Below are 20636 nucleotides of genomic sequence, written 5' to 3' on the forward strand. Positions count from 1 at the left end.
AAGCGTTGGGGAGTGAGCAGCACACCCACGACCCCGTTTGCAGGGCCTGCTTTGCAACCCGGGCTCCGCCAGCGCCCCGCGCAGCAGCAGGACCTCGCGGCGCAGATGCAACCGGAAGGCCGGCTCCTTGGCCGCAGCGGGTCCTCTCCGCTCGTCCCCACGTCCAGCCCCACGCCGCTCCTTGGCTTCACGCGTGCGTAGGCGACCAACATCTACGGCACGAAGGAATTTTATCCGCGTGTCGCTCGGGGATGGTACAGGCTCCGCACACCGCGCCGCGCGGGAACCTCCCGAGAGCCACCGCCGTCGCCGCACGCGGGGCGCACGCCCAGCCAGCAGCGGGGAGCGGAGCGCGGGCGCGCCCCTGCGCATGCGCGGAGGGAGCCCGGCCCGCCCACTTTACGTCCCCCTCCAATCCCCGCCCTGCAAGCCCCGCTGCGCCGGCCACGTCACCACCGCCCCGCCCCTCAGGCCCCGGGGACTTGGAGCGCTCCGTATCCGGCGCCCGTGCGTGATGACGCACACACGCGCCAAGACGTGGGGACGCAGGCGGGCCGTAGAGAGCGTGAGTTTCCGCGTCTGTTTGGGGCCCCTCGCGTCGTCGGTGCTGCCCGGTGCGTCTCGGGCGGCGGCGCCGGGCGGGGAGGGGAGGCGGGGCGCCGGGCGGCACCTGCCGGGGGCGGGCGGGGCCGGGCCGGGGGCCGGGTTGGAGGCGCGCTGCCGCATCCCCGGCGCCCCGGGGCAAGTCCGAGGGCCGGGCGGGTGCTTCCGGAGGCCAGTGGAGCGGGGGCCCCGCGGGCCGCACCCGGGTGTCTCCGTGGGGCCGACCGTGCGGGGAACGACGTGCTCAGAGGATGGGGGCGGCGAGGGGGCTCGCTGGGAGCCGTAGAAGATTCCGTCCGAGAGCAGGACGTGGAAAGTGAGGTTGCATCAGCAGCAACTTGCACTTTGAGGTGCTGGAAGAGTAACTCCGCTGCCCTGGGCAGGCTGCGGCCCGCGCGACCCTGATGCAAGAGGTGGGGCTCCCCTTAGTGGGGGGATGGGAAGCCCGCCCGCCCGCCCGTGCATTTAACCCCGTGTTCTCGTCCCGCCTTAGAAGCCCGTCCAGAAACGGACCACATGCCTTCCCTCTTCCAAACCGCGCACGGACTTTTGAAGACTCGCGATGGCTGTTAGAAGGAATTAATGGGCATTGTCACGATTCAGTCGCGGAGTGCGGTGGGCCTCTGCAGGAAACTCGGTGACGGCTGGGCTGTCCTGCCTTTTTTATTTTTTTATTTTTTTTTTTATTTTAGTTCTTGGCAGTTGCTTCTTGAAAGTGTAATGTCTGGCATCTATTTATTTAGTCAATTCCACCAAACTATACATCTAAAGAATTATTATTATTATTACTTTTTTTAAGATTTTATTGACTCATGAGAGACCCAGAGAGATGGGCAGAGGCAAGGCGTGAAGCGGGACTCGATCTCAGGTCCCCGAGATCAGGACCTGAGCCAAAGATCCCAGGTCCCCGAGATCGGGACCTGAGCCCCAAAGATAGATGCTCAACCACTGAGCCACCCAAGTGCCCTTAAATCTAAAGACTTCTGGGCAGCCCGGGTGGCTCAGCTAGGTTTAGCACCTGCCTTCAGCCCAGGGCGTGAAACTGGACACCCGGGATCGAGTCTCACTCACGTCGGGCTCCCTGCATGGAGCCTGCTTCTCCCTCTGCCTGTGTCTCTGCCTCTCTCTCTCTCTCTCATGAATAAGTAAGTAAAATCTTTTAAAAAAAAGTCTAAAGACTTCTAATTTGCTACTCAAGTGGCAGCTTGGGGGCAGCAAGTAGTTTTATAAAGAAGAATAGCAATACCGTTCCTAATTGTCCCAGGACTGCTAGCATCGGCATCACCTGGGAACTTCGCTGGAGATGCGAATTTTTTTTTTTTTTTTGGTTGGGGGGGGGGGTCTTATCCCAGACTTAAATGAATCAAATCTATTTTAACAAGACTTCCACATGATCCCCGTGCACTTGGGAGCTAATGTTGTGAATTACTGCTGTGTTTATAAGGAGGAGAAATCACAGAATGGAATGTGGATCGCGGTGAAGCCTTTCCTAGGTGTATGGCCTTGGACAGGTTATTTAAAGGCGCCTTTATAGGGCCGTAAATATTCAGTGTGAAAATACAGGGGAAATAAATTTAACACTAGCACACATAAAACATTCGAAGATGAGATATTATTTAATAGCTTGTTGGAACTGCATAGAGTTAAGTACCTGGATTGTGCTGGAAGGGTTTTCACCAGGTTGGATGTGAGTTGCAGTGCATGAATATTGTGACCATGCCTTAGAGGGCATTTTACTTGTTTATTTCTGGATTCTAGTTGTATAGTTTGTATAATCAAGATTGTTGGATCAGGATATTCCATTGAAAGTTATAGCAGTGTGTGCTAATACCACCGTATTGGGCCTGTAGTATTTTTATTTTTTGAAAGAAATAGTTTTATTTTGTTTTGTTTTTCTTTTTAACATTTATTTATTTATTTATTTATTATAATAAATTTATTTTTTATTGGTGTTCAATTTACCAACATACAGAATAACACCCAGTGCTCATCCCGTCAAGTGCCCCCCCCCCCTCAGTGCCTGTCACCCATTCACCCCCACCCCCACCCGCCTCCCCTTCCACCACCCTAGTTCGTATCCCGGAGTTAGGAGTCTTTCTGTTCTGTCTCCCTTTCTGATATTTCCCCACACATTTCTTCTCCCTTCCCTTATACGCCGGGACACCTGCACCCCGATGTTTCTAGCAGCAATGTCCACAATAGCCAAACTGTGGAAGGAGCCTCAGTGTCCATCGAAAGATGAATGGATAAGAAGGCTCTATGCCCAATGTGGGGCTTGAACTCACCACTCTGAGGATCAAGAGTCTCAGGCTCTACTGGCTGAGCCAGCCAGGACCCCTGGAACTATAGTATTTTTAAGAAAGACCTAAATAATTGTGTTAAAGAATAGTTTTTAATTCTTTGGTCTTTTGGTTTTTTCAGCTTAATTATACCTTTTTGACCCAGGCCTTGGTAACAAAGTAGGGGGGATAACCAGAGATAAGCCTTAGCCATAAAGCTGAGGGTGTTAATGACTTGGCGTGCAGAAGCCCAAGCTGAAGATGTTGCCATCCTTATCTTTCTTCCCCATGTGTCACATAGGTCCAGGAAGCCAACGTCGCCTTGTCATAACTGTTCCCTATACATCTGTTTTTTGGAAGCATTGCAGCAGCTAAGTTGGCAGTGCCTTTCACCTGCTGTTTTTTTTTCAGATTGCCAGTTGCAGTGTTTACTTACAACTTTTCCCTTCCCTTTTCAGGGGGCCAGGGTGGTGGGAAGAAAAGAAAAATGTAGGATTTGAAGCAGTTGCCATAAGACCTAGACTCATTCCAATGTTGAAAAGGTCATTGCCACACCATGGCTTAAACAACATGTCACTTTGATTAGGGCACACTGTTCCTGAGCCACACTATGACTCTTGTATACTGTGGGTGAGAGTTTTCAGATAAACATGAGTCACTTTGCATATTAGCTTCTATAAATAATTTTGTTAATACTACCATCAAATTAGCACTGTCCCATCATGAAACATTCATTTTCCAAGGGTCCTAAATAATTTTCTTGTTCTCTGTGTCAGAGAGGCAGGTCTCTAGCAGTGGTTTTGGTCAGACCTTGCTTTGAACCCTCCCTTATTGGGTTCATTAGACAAAGTAACATCCCCTTGGCCTTAATTTCCTCTTTAAAGTAGGAGTCATGGTGTGCTTGCTCCTCCTTCAGGACATTGAATTAAATGAAATAAAGTGCAAAGCCTGTCTACCACGTGAAGGCGGAGAGACCCAATAAATGCTGCAGTTGGACAGGGGGAAGAAAGTAGTTATCACTCCACAAATAACCTTACTGCATTTCATTTCTTCATCCTACTTTTATAAATGAGGTAATTTTGTTATCGCCTAACTGCGCTACTTTTCCTTTTAAGTGGTAAAATCCCGAAGAGTCAGAACTTTCACATTATTTTGAGAGAAAGCACACACATGGAAAAAGTTAAAACTCTAAAACCTGGTAGAAAAACACTATCTTCGATTTTATCACTGTAATGGAGCAAACTTCCATAAAATTGTTCTGGGTGTTTACTGAAAGGGCAAGGTCAGGGGGTAATTAATATTTAAGTATCTTCATTTGGTTTACCACAACAGTCTGCTATAGAGGGGACACTATTCTAGGAGGTGAGACTTCATTGAAAACATGCACTATGCATTATGTTCCATTATTTAAAAAATGAAATATTTCATGTCATTTTTTCGTATATATATAAAACATGAATGTATGAGCATGGAAAATACTTGAAAAGAGTCATACCAGGTCATACTTTTGTTTACTTGGCAATGCGTTATAATATGGAGATGGGGATAAATCTGTACATTTATGTAAAGTTATATACATGCACACATATATAAACATTCTTTTTTTAATATTTATTATTTTTAAAGATTTTTTTTTAATTTATTCATGTGAGACACAGAAAAGAGGCAGAGACACAGACAGAGGGAGAAGCAGGCTTCCCTCAAGGAGTTGAATGTGGGACTTGAACCCGGATCCTGGGATCACACCCTGAGCCGGAGACAGATGCTCAACTGCTGAGCCACCCAGGTGTCCCAAGATCTATTTATTTTAGATAGAAAGGGAGCATGAGCAGGAGAGGGAGAGAGAACCTCAAGCAGGCTCCACTTCGGGTATGGACCCAAACACTGGGCTCAGTCTCATGACCCTGAGCTGAAGCCAAGAGCTGGATGCTCAACCAGCTGTGCTACCCAGGCACCCCTAAACATTCTTTTTATTTATTTATTGTTAAGATTTTATTTATTTGAGAGAGAAGTGAGTGAGCAAGCAAGGAGGGAGTGGGAGAGAGAGAGAGGGAGAGATAGAATCCAGGAGAGTCCATGCGGAGCAGGGAGCCTGACAACAGGGCTCGATTTCACAATCATGAGATCCTGACCTGAGCAGAACTCAAGAATCTGACACTTAACCAACTGAGCCACCCAGGCACCCCCTAAACATTCTTTTAAAAAAACATGTAAAGGATAGAAATGATACTTTAAAAACCTAGATTTCCTTTTATGCTTCAGTTCTTCAAGCAGTGATCCTTAGGTTTTTTTTTTTTTTTTTTTTTTTTTTTTTCTAGCAGGGAACCCTCTTCAGCAGAATCTTACCTGAAAAGCTCAGGAGCTGAGAGGCTTTAAGAGATGTTAAAGGGCACAGTTCTGCTTGCTGGTGCTCATCTTGAACTTTTTGCAGTGATGCTCCAAGGCACGTCAATGGAACCCTGGAGACCAGGGCACTGGGTGTGTAACTCTTCATCTGTGGGATAGAAATCCTCAAGAGGCAGTTACATATCTGAAAAGTCATGCATTAAGGATTATTGTGAGTAGGATTCACAGACTTGTTCTGAAGACCATTCCGAGGGTTTTCAGCAATGTCAAATGTATATATAACTTCTCATGCAGAGGAATGGGATTATTAAAAAAAAAAAAAAAAGGAAAAGATGCAGCCTTCAGTCTGACCCACATTTTACAAAAAATAGGAGTCTGTGCATGCTTTTTGAGAAATCATGTCAGTTTTTTTTTTTTTTTTTGATCCCTCTTAGGCCATGACAGCTGTATCACTGTTAAAGCTATTTAATATTTTAACTGGCTGTTGTTTAGCATTACAGATGACTCCAGGAAAAAGAAACAACAAGTCAGTGGAAATATATTACTTGTGTTTACCGTCCCTCTGTTTTTTGTTGTATGAAAGCAGCTGGTTTGCAATTTGTATGGTAAAGGGCTTTTCTTAAAGTTAATTTTTAGTTAATAGTGAGCTTTCATAAGAAAAGTAATCTCAAATGCCAAGTATTTGTTAGATCATTATTATTAGGGATAGTAGTAATATCACATTGTCTTTTTTCACACACTGAGGAGGGTTTCCTGGTGACAGCTGGAGTATGGGGGAGGGGGAGTCACTTTCAATCAGCCAGCTGCTCTGTGCAACATCATGATGGCGATATTTCAAAGCCTGTGGGATAATTTTGGCTGTATTCAGAAAAGAAAATGTGTCAAATTTCTGGGAAGCAATAGATAGTATACAAGAGCTGTATAAGAGCCCTTTGGGATCTAGTTGATAGTCAACTAACAATGTGTGCATTCAGGTTTGCGTGTTGGTTTTATTTTACCATCTAGTTTCTTGGACATTGTTACATGCACATCATAATTATAAAGCAATAAAGTCTAGTTCCATGGGGGGAAAGGCTCATTACTTTATGGAGAGGAAGGGAGATTGGAAAACAAACTTTGGGAGTGTGCTACGTGCTTTCACATAATATGCTATTTCATTTATTCTTCACAATGACTCCAGTAAGTAAGTGGAATTTTTCTCATCTATGGATAAAGAAGCAGGATAAGCTCAGCAGGATTGATTATATCATTTGCCCAAGGCCACATACTAGTAAATGATGGCATCCATATTTGACCCCAAATCTGGCTTCAGTTCCAGAAATGTTCTCATTATACCAGAAGCTGTTTCTGCATGGAGTAAACTTGCTTATGCATTTTTAATTCAGAGTCAGCATATCAGGATAGTTATGAATGAAATTTATCTACATATTACAATGACTTCAGCCTTATATAAATAATATAGGGGGTGTGTTTGTGTGTGTTGACAGCTACTTCTAATTTTGGATTTGTTTTCCTTGAGGAATTCACTTGAGCAACACGAAGGAAACTTTGCTATATATTTTTTTATGTTACAAATACCAGCCATTTGCAATCATGTCTTTGTAATGAATCGATTTGATTCTATGTTTGAACCAATGTAGTAATAAATACTGTACATACTGCCCATGTAGTCCCTTCCTACCAGAGTATTCTAGATTTACTAGTTTCTTTCAAGGTATGTTAATTTTGTATTAATAAGGGACCTTTGGCTTTCCAGATTTTTAGCTTGTAGCTATTGTGTCCCCCAAATGATGACAAATCCTTTTATTTATTTTGATTCTGAGTTTCGTGGATCATTTCCTCTTCCTCTGTATAGCCCACAGGAAAATGCCTGCCCACTATTTTCTTTCTTTACCCTACCCCACATACAAAACCTTAAAACTTATTTTTGCTATTTTCCAAACATTTCTCACACCTTTATATGCATTCCTTTTTTCATTCTTTATCGCACCATGTCTCTGTTTGTATTTCTGCTCTCTAGGCTGTTGTTGCCTGAAAGGACAGTACCTCTCCCTTCATAGGCACTCAAATATTTATTAAATGAAGGAATACAGACAGTGAGGTATAAAATTATCTGCATAATGCTTTTACTGCTATAGTTTCACATTTATTGGTTTCCTTCTCCAGGCTCATAATTAGAGAAATGTGATGATTTATGTCTGTTAATGAATTACAAGATGGGGACAAAGCAGTAAAGCCACAGAAACACATGCAGGATAATTCCATGATCCTCCTTCCTGAAGGCTATCAGGTTGAAGAAGAAGCCTCTTACTCTGTTTCTTTCTTCCTTCTTTCCTTTTTTTTTTTTTTTTTTATTGGTTGGTGAAACTAAATGATTCATTGTCTCAAAGTTCTAGTCAGAAGAGTTCATCAAGTGATAACATTTTACTAAATGTGGAGAGTAGTTTTCAGTGAAGAACAAAGGCAAGGAGTATGTTTTGAAAATCAATAATTAGATGTATTCTTTTAAAACATCGACCTTATATAAATAAGACAAATTTAGACCATCCATTTTTTCATTTTATGATTACATTCTTCATCTAGTGTTCATTATTATTATTACTTTTTTAAGATTTTATTTATTTATTCATGAGGAACAGGGAGAGAGAAAGAGAGAGAGAGAGAGAGGCAGAGACACAGGCAGAGGGAGAAGCAGGCTCCACGCAGGGAGTCCGACATGGGACTCGATCCTGAGTCTCCAGGATCACTCCCTGGGCCGAAGGCGGTGCTAAACCGCTGAGCCACCCGGGCTGCCCTCATCTAGTGTTCAAATTTAGACACTAGTACGTGGTTTTAAGAGGACTTTACCTTATGTATGACGAAGTTGCTTTTGTGCTCACATCCTTAGCTGGGTGCCTTCTTTTTTCTCTAACAATAGCATGGACTTAGCCGACATTTGAGATAACCACTTATACACGCACCATGATTTTGGTTCTTCCATAGGCTAGAGTGCTGTACCAGGAGATGGTGAGAGTTAGTGCTGCTTGTAATAGAGTAGGATCTGCTTGCCAGCTCTTGGCAGATGTAGTGTTTTAGGTAGTGTTCTTTGAAAACAACAGAAAGTAAGTTAACTGTGGTATCTAGGTAGCTTATTGAAGAGCAAGACATTTATTGGAAGTCTATGGATAAGCTCAGAGAATTGATAGAAAACCAACCAACCAACCACCCTTGGAAACTAGCTAGGTGAGCTCTCAGGGGTTTGGTAGACTTGGTGAACTTGAACCGTTTTTTTACTTAAAGCTCTCATTATCAATTCCAGATGTTGTTGGTCCTAGGGTCCCTGCACAAGTTTTACTCTGGTTGCTGTCACCCTTGAATCAGTGTGAGAAAGGGCACCCTTGATTGTTGGTCTTCCCAGGACCATATCCAGGGAGGGTGGGAGGCAGCTTCCCGTTCCTAAAGGAATGAGGTATTGTTGCTGGCTGGGAAGGCCAAAACTCCATGCTGCTCCCCACCATCCAACAGTTAGTGGATGTCCCATGTGCTTTGTGGGAACATAAACAACATCTCTGAAGTCAGGCACGCTCTTCTCCCTCTCGACTAGTTCTTGTGCTGGGAGGATTTCAGTCACATAAATAATTCACTAACCATTCTTACACAGAGACTACATGAGGGGGAGCGGGATGGCTCTCACTTTTTCCTTGACTTTAGGCAAATATACAAAGAACTCTGGTGTGGAGCAAAAGTGAACGTGGAATTACTTGAATCTTCTTGAAGGGAGTACTGGTGGATGCTAGCATTGCTGCTTCCCATGTGTCTCCTGGTGAAGGACCTGTGTCTGAAGGGCTGTCAGTTGGAGAAACTTAATGAGCCCTCATTACACTAAGACATGTAGTCTGTGAGAGAAGGAACTGGCTCATGATTGATATTGGAAATCATAAGTGGTGATGGATCAGAATTGGAGTTGGCACTAATTCACTTCACCATGGAGCAAAAGTCAAGATTATATACAAAACCCTGTAGTTTCATTTTTCATGTATAAAGGTAATCATTTCTGTTAAGACCCTAACACTCTAAAAAGGTAGAAAAAAATAAAAATTTTGTCATCTGACATAGTGAGACTTTTTTTTAATCCTAAAGTGGAGGCTCATTAAATTCTCAAATTATCAGGCAATGTTGACAGAAGCTCTGGTTTGAGACTTTATTATAAAATTTATTTTAATTGAAAATGATTTCTGTTTTCATGGGCCTTCCGCATACCCCATCATATTGCTTTTAAAATGTATGTGTGCCTGAATCATATGATGCAGTTTAAAAATAATGGATCATAGAAAGCCCAGAAAAATGCTAATTGGTTACTAAGTTGTAAAAATACTTTAAAGCTATTTAAAATCCTTAATCTTAGGTCTTATTTTAATTCACTTGTTTATATGGATGAAAAACCCTATTATTAACTAACTTAAGATTTTATGTATGTAATCTCATTTGATCCTTGCAAAACCAAATGAGCCTGCCTCATTGTCCTTTTACAGGTGAGAAACTGGCAGCCAAATTTTCTAAGGCATGTTGTAGAGTTCTTAGCAAAGACCATGCCCTTGACTAGCGTATAATACTACATACATTAACATTGCTGGCCCCATGTATGTTTTTGACAAAAAGCATTGGGACGTTTCTTTTCCCACAGCCTATCTGTTTATCCCATTTCTTGACAACTTCTTTATGTTCGGAAACTGTTCAAACGTGTTCTATTAGCCATCACCTTGTGCTGCTTCTGCTTGCTGTGAGTGCTCCTACCTTGCAGTGGTGTGCCCTGTGAAGCCTTTTGTCCTTTATGTCTGAGAGTAGCCTGACAGCCTTTCATGTTGAATTCAGCAAGATTGCTTTTCATTTAGCAAAGCTGAGTGTTGCTTTCTAGGTGAAAAATAATTAAACGGTTTTAAAAGATGTATTTGATTAACTGGGAGCCGATCTGTGTAAATTAATTATAACTGTAATGATGTCATAGCCTTGCCTTTTGTTATTAACCAGGTAATTGACCAGAAGTTTGTAAGTGTATTGTCACTGACAGTTAGTGGTTTGACCTTGTATGCTGTCTAGAAGTGAAACACGCACAATGCATGTAAATGCAGTTTTTTTCATTGAGCTGCATGTATTGTCAGAGCCTCTGATCTTGGGTTTCAGCTTTACCTCTTCCCTTCTTTGCTGAAATTGGTACACTCGAACAGTGTTATTATAACCGATTTCTCTCACTGAAAGCATCTGGCCAAACACAAATGTGGTCTATTTCCTTGAGTAATTTTAATCAGAGATAAACCCTGGTACCTTAAAGACATGTGGTTAAGTAAACAAATGCCAAAATTAAAGGAATCTTGATTTTAAGTTCCATGTGAAGGAAGGTAAAATCACTTTTGGTAGTGAAGATATCAAGGGGAAAGAGAGGGGCATATTTGATAGGTTAAGAGAGAGTTTGTCCTCTCTTACTCTAATTTGTCCGAGAAAGGTCAGGGCATACAGTATTCCACATCTTTGGGTGATGGGAGCATCTAACTTCGGTGAGTTTGGTTAAAAGGTAGGATTGTAGGAGTGAAATGTGGAGTGAAGTGGGCTAATATTGACTGAGAAGCAGCAGTTCTTAGGTTAGCTGCCCTGCCTCTCACACACTTCACACTAGCTTTACAGTCAGCTCTGCTAGGATGGGACGTGGGCATTCCTGAAATCACCATCCTGTGCAAAATCATGCAATAAAACCACTGAGCTTATGGTGCAAATCATGGCAGGAGTAAAACACAAAATTTTATTAGTGCTACGTTAAAAACAAAAAAAAAAGAACCTAACAAAATAGCACAGTTACACATTAAGTGGTTAAGAAATACATAAATACTATAATAAATACGACACGTTGCCTTCCAAAATTCCTGAGCTTTGCTTGTGAAAGTGGCTGTCAGAGGATTGCAGCTTGTGAATTATTGTCAAGTGCTAGAATAAGGATTATCTGGAGTTGGGAGGTAAGTTGTGACTGTAGATAGGAGTGGGTGTAACTCCTATTCTCTAAACATAGGTAGCTGGTAGATGTTTGAGGTATACAAATGTGTGCATTTGGTGACTTTCTGTGTAGCTTGCCTCAGCTGGGTGCAGTTTTCTGCTCTCACCTAATGTTTCTTGCAGATGAAATTGCACATAATCAAATGGGAAATTTGCATTATGCTCCAGTTGTTCTCTGATACATTAATTGCATTTGAACAAATTTGCTTGTTACAAAACAAGCACTGTAGCAGAACTGACCACACTAATTAACTTATATTTCTCTAATGTAGTTCAAGCATTTATGCCAACAGCACATGCATGCTGTGAAATATCTTAGATACTTCTAACAAAGATATTTCTAAGAAATCTTCCCTTCTCTTATTCACTTTTTGTCTTTCAAACCTGCTGTGGGGCCACCCGAGTGGCTTAGCTGTTTAGCACCGCCTTCAGCCCAGGGTCTGATCCTGGAGACCCGGGATCGAGTCCCACGTCAGGCTCCCTCCATGGAGCCTGCTTCTCCCTCTGCCTGTGTCTCTGCCTCTCTCTCTCTCTCTCTCTCTCTCTCTGCCTCTCATGAATAAATAAATAAAATCTTAAAAAACAAAAAAACAAAGCCTGCTGCAAGTGAGGAAGCGTCATTAAGGTATTCTGGATTGGACTGATTTAACATTTTGATAATTGTCACATATTTGTACATTATTTGCCTATTTCCAAAAAGTGTTGGGTATAGAAATGACACAAAACACAAGTAAAGAGGGGATGAACAACCAAATGGCTGAGTGGTTTTTAGCAGAAGAAAGCATATTCATTTAGTAGGAGAAATTAAGTTTTTCCTAGTTCTGATGGGATTTTGCACAAGGAATAGTAAGTTTGATTATATAATGTGAAGATGATTCCTATGTGACAGTCCTTTGGGTGAGGCTGCTGTCAAGGCTTTTAATAATATGAGGTGCATTCTACAAGAACCACTATTCAAAGGCAAAGTGACATGATGTGACCAGGCAGCTCTTGGAGAGTTGGCAAAGCACAAGGCTAAAAGTCAGGATAGTGATCCTTTATTCCAGCAATTCTTAAAAGGTAGAAAAGATATTTTTCTCTCTCTGTGGCTTCATTCTCAGATTAAACCTTACTTTATGGGACAGGACGTGGGGAGCCATATGTGAAAGAATGCCACAGAGGGTACACTTCATACGTCTCCCTCCCGTGGACCCACACTTTCCAGAGTCTTGTGGTAAGAAGTCAGAGAATGCATGGAGGCTTTTGTTTCTCAGCCTGTTTGTATAGGGTATATATTCCAAAATGAGAAAAAATTACATGTGGGTTGTTACTCTTTTGTTTTTAACTCGATTCTTAAAATTGATTTTTTATTCTTTTATTGGCTATTCTTTTATTGGCTTTTATTGGTAATTACCAAAAGAGGTGAGATAATTGAATGTTACTTTGTACTACTGTCTTAAATACAGATCTACAAGTTGACTTGTATCAAGAAAATGATTAGATTTGTTAAAGTTTTCTTTAGTAAGATTTTCTGTATTTGAAACATTTTCAAAATATGTATACATTTTGACATGTGTAATGGAAGCCACCAACCACCCTTTCTTGGGAAAGACTGTTAGACTGTTCTTTAGATTGAGGTTATGTCCTTCCTAATTTTTTTGGTGGTTAAGGTATCGTATCTCTTATCAAACGTGCGGTGACTTCTTGTTTCAGCTCTGACATGTAAAGAGTTTGGAAGTTGTCTCCCTTGACCTTACAACAGGACAGAAGCTGAACAAACTGAAAATCAAGATTTCTTAGATCCATCAGAGAACTGAGGACATAAGGCAAATTGTCACTCCCAACTTTGAAGAGGCTCAGAATCGTAGCCAAGTTCATGTAGGAGAGGAAAAATTTCTTTTCCCTTCTGTGCTCCTGGGTTCTCCAGTTGGGAGCCCTGTAACCCAGACTAACAAAAGACAGATCAACAAGAGGAAAACAACTTTATTAGCATGCATGTGATACCTACACTTGGGAGTACACAGAGATGATTAACTCAAAACGATGGTTAGAACTTGGTCTTATATAGCATCTTTACAAAAGAGAAGTACATTTTTTGGAGAAGTGACAAGACAAAGGAGAAAGACTGACTTTCTATAGGAGGCAGATATGTGGGGGAACTACTGGATATGGGTTAGTTAGTAAAGTTTATGTAGATTCCACGGGTGCCAGATCAAAGGTTGTCTAGTAATTAACTTTGTCCTTCCTGGTAGATAGGGAGGGGGACACATAATTTCATGTCCTACTTGTAGGTAAATAGGGGAGGGCAAAGAACTTATAACTGCTGCCTCTCAATTGCCTTCTGCAAAAAAAAAAAAAAAAAAAAAAAAAAGTTTATACCACATGACATGTTTTGGTGGCATATTCTCCTCCCCTGCAGTTAGCTTACCTGGAACTGAGCCAACTGAAGGTAGTAACTAGTAGGACCATTTAAATGGTAATTTCAGTGACTTGCTGAAGTCTAAGTATAGACTACCTTGGGTGTTAAAAAAACTCAACTTTTCTGCAGAGAAAAATCTGACTTGTTCGTCATTTGAAGAACAGAGACTCTGGAGCCAGGTTTTATCATGGTTACAATTTCTGCTCATCTATAAAATGGGGAAGTAATAACACCTGTTTCATAAAGTTTAGAGGATTAAATGGGACATGTGAAATAAACAATTTGGTAATGAGTTTGGAGTCTTTATCCAAAGGGAAACAGTCCATTGATTTGGGGTGGGATGTGGATGCGTGCCCATCAAGCAATGGAGTACTCTTCCCTGGAGATTTTGAGTAAGGGTGAAAGTTATAGGATATTAGAAGAGGCAGTGTGGAAACAGCATAGTTGGCTAGGGGGTGGGGGATTTCCTTCTGAGGATGACAGGTCCTGTTTTCTAGAGTAAGATAAGCTAGCTAGAGCCAAAGATGGAGGATTCGTATTGGTGTCTAGGTTTCCTTAACAGCAAGGCCTTTCTCATAAGTGCAAATGGAATGAGGTTTAGGTTTGTGATGTGGGCCGGACCACTGGCACAGCCTGCCATCTCTGGGTTGTGATCTACAAATTAACTCCCATCAGATATTAGGCAGATGTAAGGTTTGAGAGCAGTCCTCCCAAAGATGAACTAGTAAGAAGTGTAATTGTAGACTTGCATTTTAGAAAAACTCAGTTGGGAGAAAATGAGTATTTCTGTTTAAGTCATTAAAGCAATAGCTGAGATTTAATGAGTGCTTGCTGTGTACTTGGCATTATTGTAATCACTTCGATGTTTTCATCCATTTAACCTTTACAAGAATCCCAGGATTGTGTTTAGCTGTTATTACTTCCCCATTTTCATAGCAAGAAGCTGAGGCTTAGTTTAGGTGACTTGCATAGTTCACACAGCACTTGATCCTAAAGCCAATCAGTGGGACCAGTTTGGACTCCAGAGTGTGTGCTCTCAAACCCCAAGACACTGAAAACATGCAGTTTGGAGGACATGATAATAGGGTCTGGTGACATCCTATTGACAGTGGTGTGCCATCTATTCAGAGAGCGTTGTGGGACATTAGCACTGTGGTCAGGGAGTGTAGTGAGGAGCCTGCACAAGAGCTGGGTTCTGCAGTTGAGGAGAAACTAATGGGTTGGGAGGAGAGAGAGGGAATGTGTGTTGGGTCAGGGAGTGATGCTAGTAGGGCCCTGCCCACATCCCCTTCATGCCTTCTGACAGATTTCTAACCTCCAAGACCTGTAGGTCTTTGCCTGAGTGTTTTCTCTGGCCCCTGTCATTTGGTTTGCCTGCTGTGGCAAGCCACAAGTGACAGGGAGTTAAGGCAGACCCTTAGCCCTTTGAGGGATAGATAGCACTGGGGCATATCTGTACTAGCTCTCAGATTTCCCAGTGAGATTAAGCCCCAGGCACCCATCATGATGGCTTGCTTGATAATGCATACATTTGTGGCTGCTTTGCCTTCCCTGTTTTGTTTTCCCACTCCCCTGCTAGTCATTTGTGTCCCAAATTATATTTTCCAAGCGTGTCACCTCCCAAATAAATTACTTGCACAGAGACCCTTGTTTCAATGTCTGCTTCTGGGCGAAGCCCAGTGCATAATAATACCAAAACAAATTGCTCTAATCATCCAGAGTATGCCAATTAAATCCTCATACCAACTCCTTTTACAGGTGGGGAAACCAAAGCATGGATTGAAGAGAATTTGCTCAAGGTAACTAAGACAGCTCATAAACAGAATAGTTGGGTGATCTGATCCACTGCAGCCATCGTAATCACTGCTTTTGCTGAGCAAAGACCTCGAGACAAGCATGACCTGATCAGGAAACTAGGCATAGAAGAGTAACAGAAAATAAGTCAGGTACTTAGTGTTTTAAGTCTAACAATTACAGGGGCTTCAGGGGAGGCTCTTAGCAGGGTCTCTTGTTCTGTTGTTACAAAGAAGCACAAATGAATTTCTTCCTTTTCGTGGTTGCTGGGGTTGGATTTATGAAATCAGAAGGCCCCCACCTCATCTAGACTTTTGCACATTGGTGTTTTTCCCAGACTTGGGGAAGTACAGAGAGGAACAAGGCCTGATTTTTCTTCTAAGGGGCTACCATCCTGGTCTTGCACATTCTGGGCGGGTTATAGTGGAGGGGACCTTTCCTGATGATCTTATCCCTGAGAAATCCAAGGCAAGGTGATGTAAGAGACTCTGTATGTGTGTGTGTGTGTGTGATTTTCTGAATGGCTCTCCCTGATTCCAGTGAAAAATGTTTGAAAGCCATCTAGCAAATGTGCAGTAGTAAAGGAGTAAAAGTATCTGTGCGTATTGGGACTCCTCCTTACTACAGAATCATCTAGTCAGACTCTTCTGCTGAGACCATGATAGAACAAAAGTAGGATTATTCTGTGGAACTATTTTGTGTTTCACTAAATCTACATCTTTGATCACCCCCTGGGGGTGAAACACAGTTACCTGCCTCATTATGCAGGGAATAATCAGAGCAACTCTCCCTTTTTTTTTTTTTTTTTTTTAAGATTTATTTATTTTAGAGAGAGTGGGGCAGGGGGTGGGGCAGAGGGAGAGGGAGAGAGAATCTCAAGCAGACTCCACACTGAGCTTGGAGCCCAACTCAGGGCTCGGTCCCATGACCCCAAGATCATGACCCGAGGTGAAACCAACAGTTCGACATCAATTGACTGCTCCACCCAGGCACCCCAGAGCAACCTCTTAACTCACTTGAAACAAGAAAGCTATATATACACACTTCGTCTTTTTCTTTCTCTGAGCCTAGTAACTCTGCCTCCCCTGTGATAGATGGTCAGTATGTTGTTTGTTGATGGCTAATGATGGATTTCTCTGTGTGCATCTCTGTGTCTCTTGCTCCATCTGTATATCAGTCTCTGTGTTTGGGGAAGATAGTTCCGTCTTGTGACTAGACTCAAACTTTCTGAGCTTTATGTACCACAAGGCAACTTAATGATCCAACTCAGCCCAAAGAAATGGACCATTCCAGAAGTTGGTGTTCTTGAACATTGAGGACCCCCAAAGCAGTGAGCAGACCTAGGATGAGCAGAACGAGAACAGCTGGCGGAACTGGGAGAAGAAGTGCCATCTCACCGAGAATAGTTTCTCTGGTTCATTTTAATCTTCTTTATGCTTTTTACCTAAAGTTTTCAAATTGCTGAGGGAATCCCCAGCATATTGCTTAGCACTACCAAGGCTTTGTCTTTTCCTTTCACTTTGACAAAATCCCTGGGTCCTTGGAATGTATCATGAATCTTAATTTCCTCTGCTCTGTATAAATAAACTGACACACATAGCTCTTCTGTTGTTATTGTTGTTGAAACTAACTTAAAGCATTTCCTAAATCTGCAGTTCTTTCCAGAGTGTGTTGCCTTTATGGGAAGCCAGCTCATTATTCCCCAAACCAGAGACTTTTCAACAGGTTTGATGACATGTGACCTCATTATAGGGCCAAAGAAGACAATGATATTGGTTTTCTGGTTCCTAGAAGGGCTTGGCCCAGTTCCGCAGCCCCAGCCCAAGTACTACTTCAAGAGTATCTCTGTAACCAAGATCACTGAGTCAGACGCAACAGTAGAGGAGCGCCAAGCTGTGGTAGACAGTGAGGGCAGGGCAGGGACCCAGTAACCCATCACGATAATCCATGAGTGCCAACACCTTCAGCCCTGGATGAAGCCTTTCCCATCCCCAGTCAGTCCTTAGTGAAGTAGGAACACTTGGTTTTTGTTGTAGTAGTGTCGGTGGCTTTTTGTTTTCTTGTTTTATCTTTTGCATATTCGGCCTTTCTGCCCTCTTTTTATTTTTTTTAAGATTTTATTTTTTCATGAGGGACACAAAAAGAGAGAGGCAGAGACATAGGCAGAGGGAGAAGCAGGGTCCATGCAGGGAGCCTGATGTGGGACTCGATCCCCGACTCCAGGATCGTGCCTTGGGCAGGAGGAAGATGCTCAACTGCTGAGTCACCCAGGTGTCCCTCTATCTACTTTCTTAATGGTGGGGCCAGGATGGAAGCTGATGTCTTCTGTGTAACCTTGTGGACTTTCTATTGCACCATATTGTCTCTTAGATGAAGTTGATTGAACCTTCACACTAAGCACTCTGAATCTTATCACTTCCTGAATATTGTTAAGAATCCACAGGATAGAATGGATTATCAGGTCCTGACTTGACAGTTTCTTTTGGTGATTTCATTTATTGCCGTGGGCACGTATTTCTGTGGCTCAGAGTAGATTATTGTGTTATTTGAAGTCACCTTCCCATATTTAATTGAAACTTCTCTTCTCATAGCTGCCACCATGGTTCTGCCTCAGTTGTTTTTGTGTGTACAAAATAAATTTTATTAAAACATCTGCATGCAATGACTCCAGGAATTCTGATGGCTCTAGAATTTCTACATCTAAGGGTCTCAGGTAGAAATCTGATTGGAAGTGGGGTACAGGGTTGGGGGCTGGTAGCTAGGGGATGCCTTGAAGCTGTGTTTGCATAGCATACATGTCCTTTTTAATTAGATTGTGTGTTAATTTGGGGTATTTGAGGGGATGGTCATGAAGATTAACCATCTCCCCCGATGGACACCCTCTGTGTATTTATGAACTATGCAAGTCTTACCCATTTTTTCTCAATCTTGCTAGCATACCCTTTTGCCCTCAGCAACTTTACTGTTTAAATCCCAGAATTTCTTCATATTGGTTTGTTTTCTAGGGATTTTATTCTAAGATGCCTTTTATGTCTTTTGAAGTGTTAAAAATGTAATTCTCTCCTTGTAATAACTTTTTTTAAATAGACATTGTATTCCAGTGACCCTTATTATCGCTGAAAGCAATATATAACTTAAAATATATTGTTCTGCTTTATCTCTCTTGGTGAGATCTTTTCATAAAAGGAAGCCCTTTGCTGAATGGTTAAGTATTGAAATCTTCACACTTTTAACCACTCTTTTCCTCATTACTGCTTAAACTAGTTCTAATAAAATTTTACACCATGTGAGTAGGGATTGAACTAAACATAAAACATTGTTTTATTCTCTTTTCGTACTTTCAAAGAGTTCTCCCAAACTTGAGTTTACCCTCCGAGAAGCATTTATGTGAAAGAAACGTAGCTGACGTTTTTCAGGGTTCCTAATCTAGTGAGTTAAGTTAAAAAATATTGGTTATGAAGCAGAACTTTGAACTATTTTCTGCCTTGCCTCTAGATCCCAGCCTAGAATTTCCAAAGATTTCTGTTTAACTACTTGCAGACATTCAAGGCATTTGTTATATGCTGTGGACATGCAGACTTTGGGACAGCTTCTCAGGAATAGATGGTAGTAAGTGTTGCAGTAGTGAGAGACAGAGATAGCCAGATAAGCAGTACCATCTGGTAGGAAGGACTGGATTTGAGTCCTCATAGTCTAGTTTATAAGCATTGCCATCTTGGCTTATCTGTGTAAGAAAAACGGAATTTCTTTCTCTGTTTCATGGTTTCCCACCAAAACTGCTGAAAGGATTCCTACTAAATCAGGCAGTTGTGTTTGGAATGGGCAGACTTAAAATGTAGGCCATGGGATGTGTGTGAAATTCGCTTTGGCGACCTCTAGCGGTGAGAGTGCCCCACGTGACCGACCGTCCCTCGGTGGAGGTGGCCACTAACTAAGCACCTTGGACAGAGAAAGCCAAGGGCTGACCTCTGAACATCCCTAGAAAGTCTCAAGGGCAGAAGCACCACTGAGCTGCAGTACACAAGGATAGCTCTATAGAATGTGCTTCAGAATGGGTAGCAGGACATTAGGTGATTTTTCTTGGCAAGTGCTGGGTAGATCTAGTGGATAGCATGGAACCAAGTTTGTCTTCCAATGATTTTGAGAACTATATGAAACAAATTCTATGTAACTACTTTGAAAACTGTAAATAAATATATTAGATATTAGTTCTTATTGGGGAAGTACGTAAATATTATAAGACTTTGAATCCTAGGCTGAAATACTTGTAGTTGATTAGATGACAAGGGTAAAAATTTAATATCTGCTAATACTGGTAGAGGGCTTATTATGCTTCAGGCCTTGTCCTGCATGGTTGATGAATATTAACTCATCAACAATTCTGAAGCAAGTCTTATTTAGTATATATTTTACAGACAAGGGAACTTGAGCAAATGAGAATTTGACCAAGATCATACAATTCCAAGCAATTGAGTTAGGATTTGAATGCAAGCCATTAGATTTCGGAGTCCACTCTGTTAACTATGATACTCTTCAGTCTTATGATGATGATGTAGAGAATGCCATCATATGTGAGAAACAAGATGGATTGAGGGCAGGGGATAACGTGATGAGATTGGATTTTTAGCAAATTAGTTAGGCATTGTATAAGTAAGTGGATTGGGGGAAGAGTGTCTAGTAATTAGGGCCTGACTTTTGGTGAGGTCTGTCACCATATAATATATGCCCTTATCCATGATTTCTTACTTATCTGGAGCATTTTGTTAATTCTTATGTTGTTTTAGTAGTCTTAAATCCCATCCCCTTCAGAGGTCAAGGATTCTGTCTTCCACATAAATGACATTCATACTCAAGTCAGGCTATTATAAACAACAGTTGGGCATCACCTTATTAAGCTGTGAGAAATCTTGTATTTGTTTTCATTTGGAGAGATGATAGATGAGGAAAAAGAGGAATGAGGAGATCTCATGTCTTAAAAACTCTTTTTAAAGTTTTTAAAAAACTGGTAGCTTAAAATCAAAGCGATTTAGCCAGTTGGCTTTTGGGTGATAGTCTAATGGTTTTATAGAGCTAGGTAAGACAGTTTCTCATGTGGTTGTAATGACAGCGAAGCATATGAGGTTGGAGAATCATTGAATAAATGGAATTATCAGAAGCCCTCAAAAAGGAAGAGTGCTTTCAATTCCCAGTTTCTT

At 41.9% G+C, this 20636-nt stretch overlaps 1 protein-coding gene across 18 annotated transcripts in view; it reads left to right on the top strand.

Moving 5' to 3' along the window:
* The first annotated feature begins 427 nt into the window (after window positions 1-427).
* Window positions 428-20636, top strand: part of RHBDD1 (rhomboid domain containing 1) — a 125008-nt gene continuing 104799 nt past the window's right edge. Inside the window, exons 1-3 of one of the 18 annotated variants that reach the window (XM_038573982.1) lie at window positions 482-565; window positions 1097-1240; window positions 15406-15593. The gene's annotated coding sequence lies outside the window, so the exon portion shown is untranslated. Of the gene's footprint in view, window positions 615-788; window positions 1017-1096; window positions 1241-3798; window positions 3956-5200; window positions 5361-12367; window positions 12463-15405; window positions 15594-20636 lie in introns of those variants that run through there. The other 17 variants (XM_038573987.1, XM_038573997.1, XM_038573978.1 and 14 more) reach the window with 17 other exon arrangements.

Source organism: Canis lupus, chromosome 25 (genome assembly GCF_011100685.1).
Source record: "Canis lupus familiaris isolate Mischka breed German Shepherd chromosome 25, alternate assembly UU_Cfam_GSD_1.0, whole genome shotgun sequence".
Taxonomy (NCBI): Eukaryota; Metazoa; Chordata; class Mammalia; order Carnivora; family Canidae; genus Canis; species Canis lupus.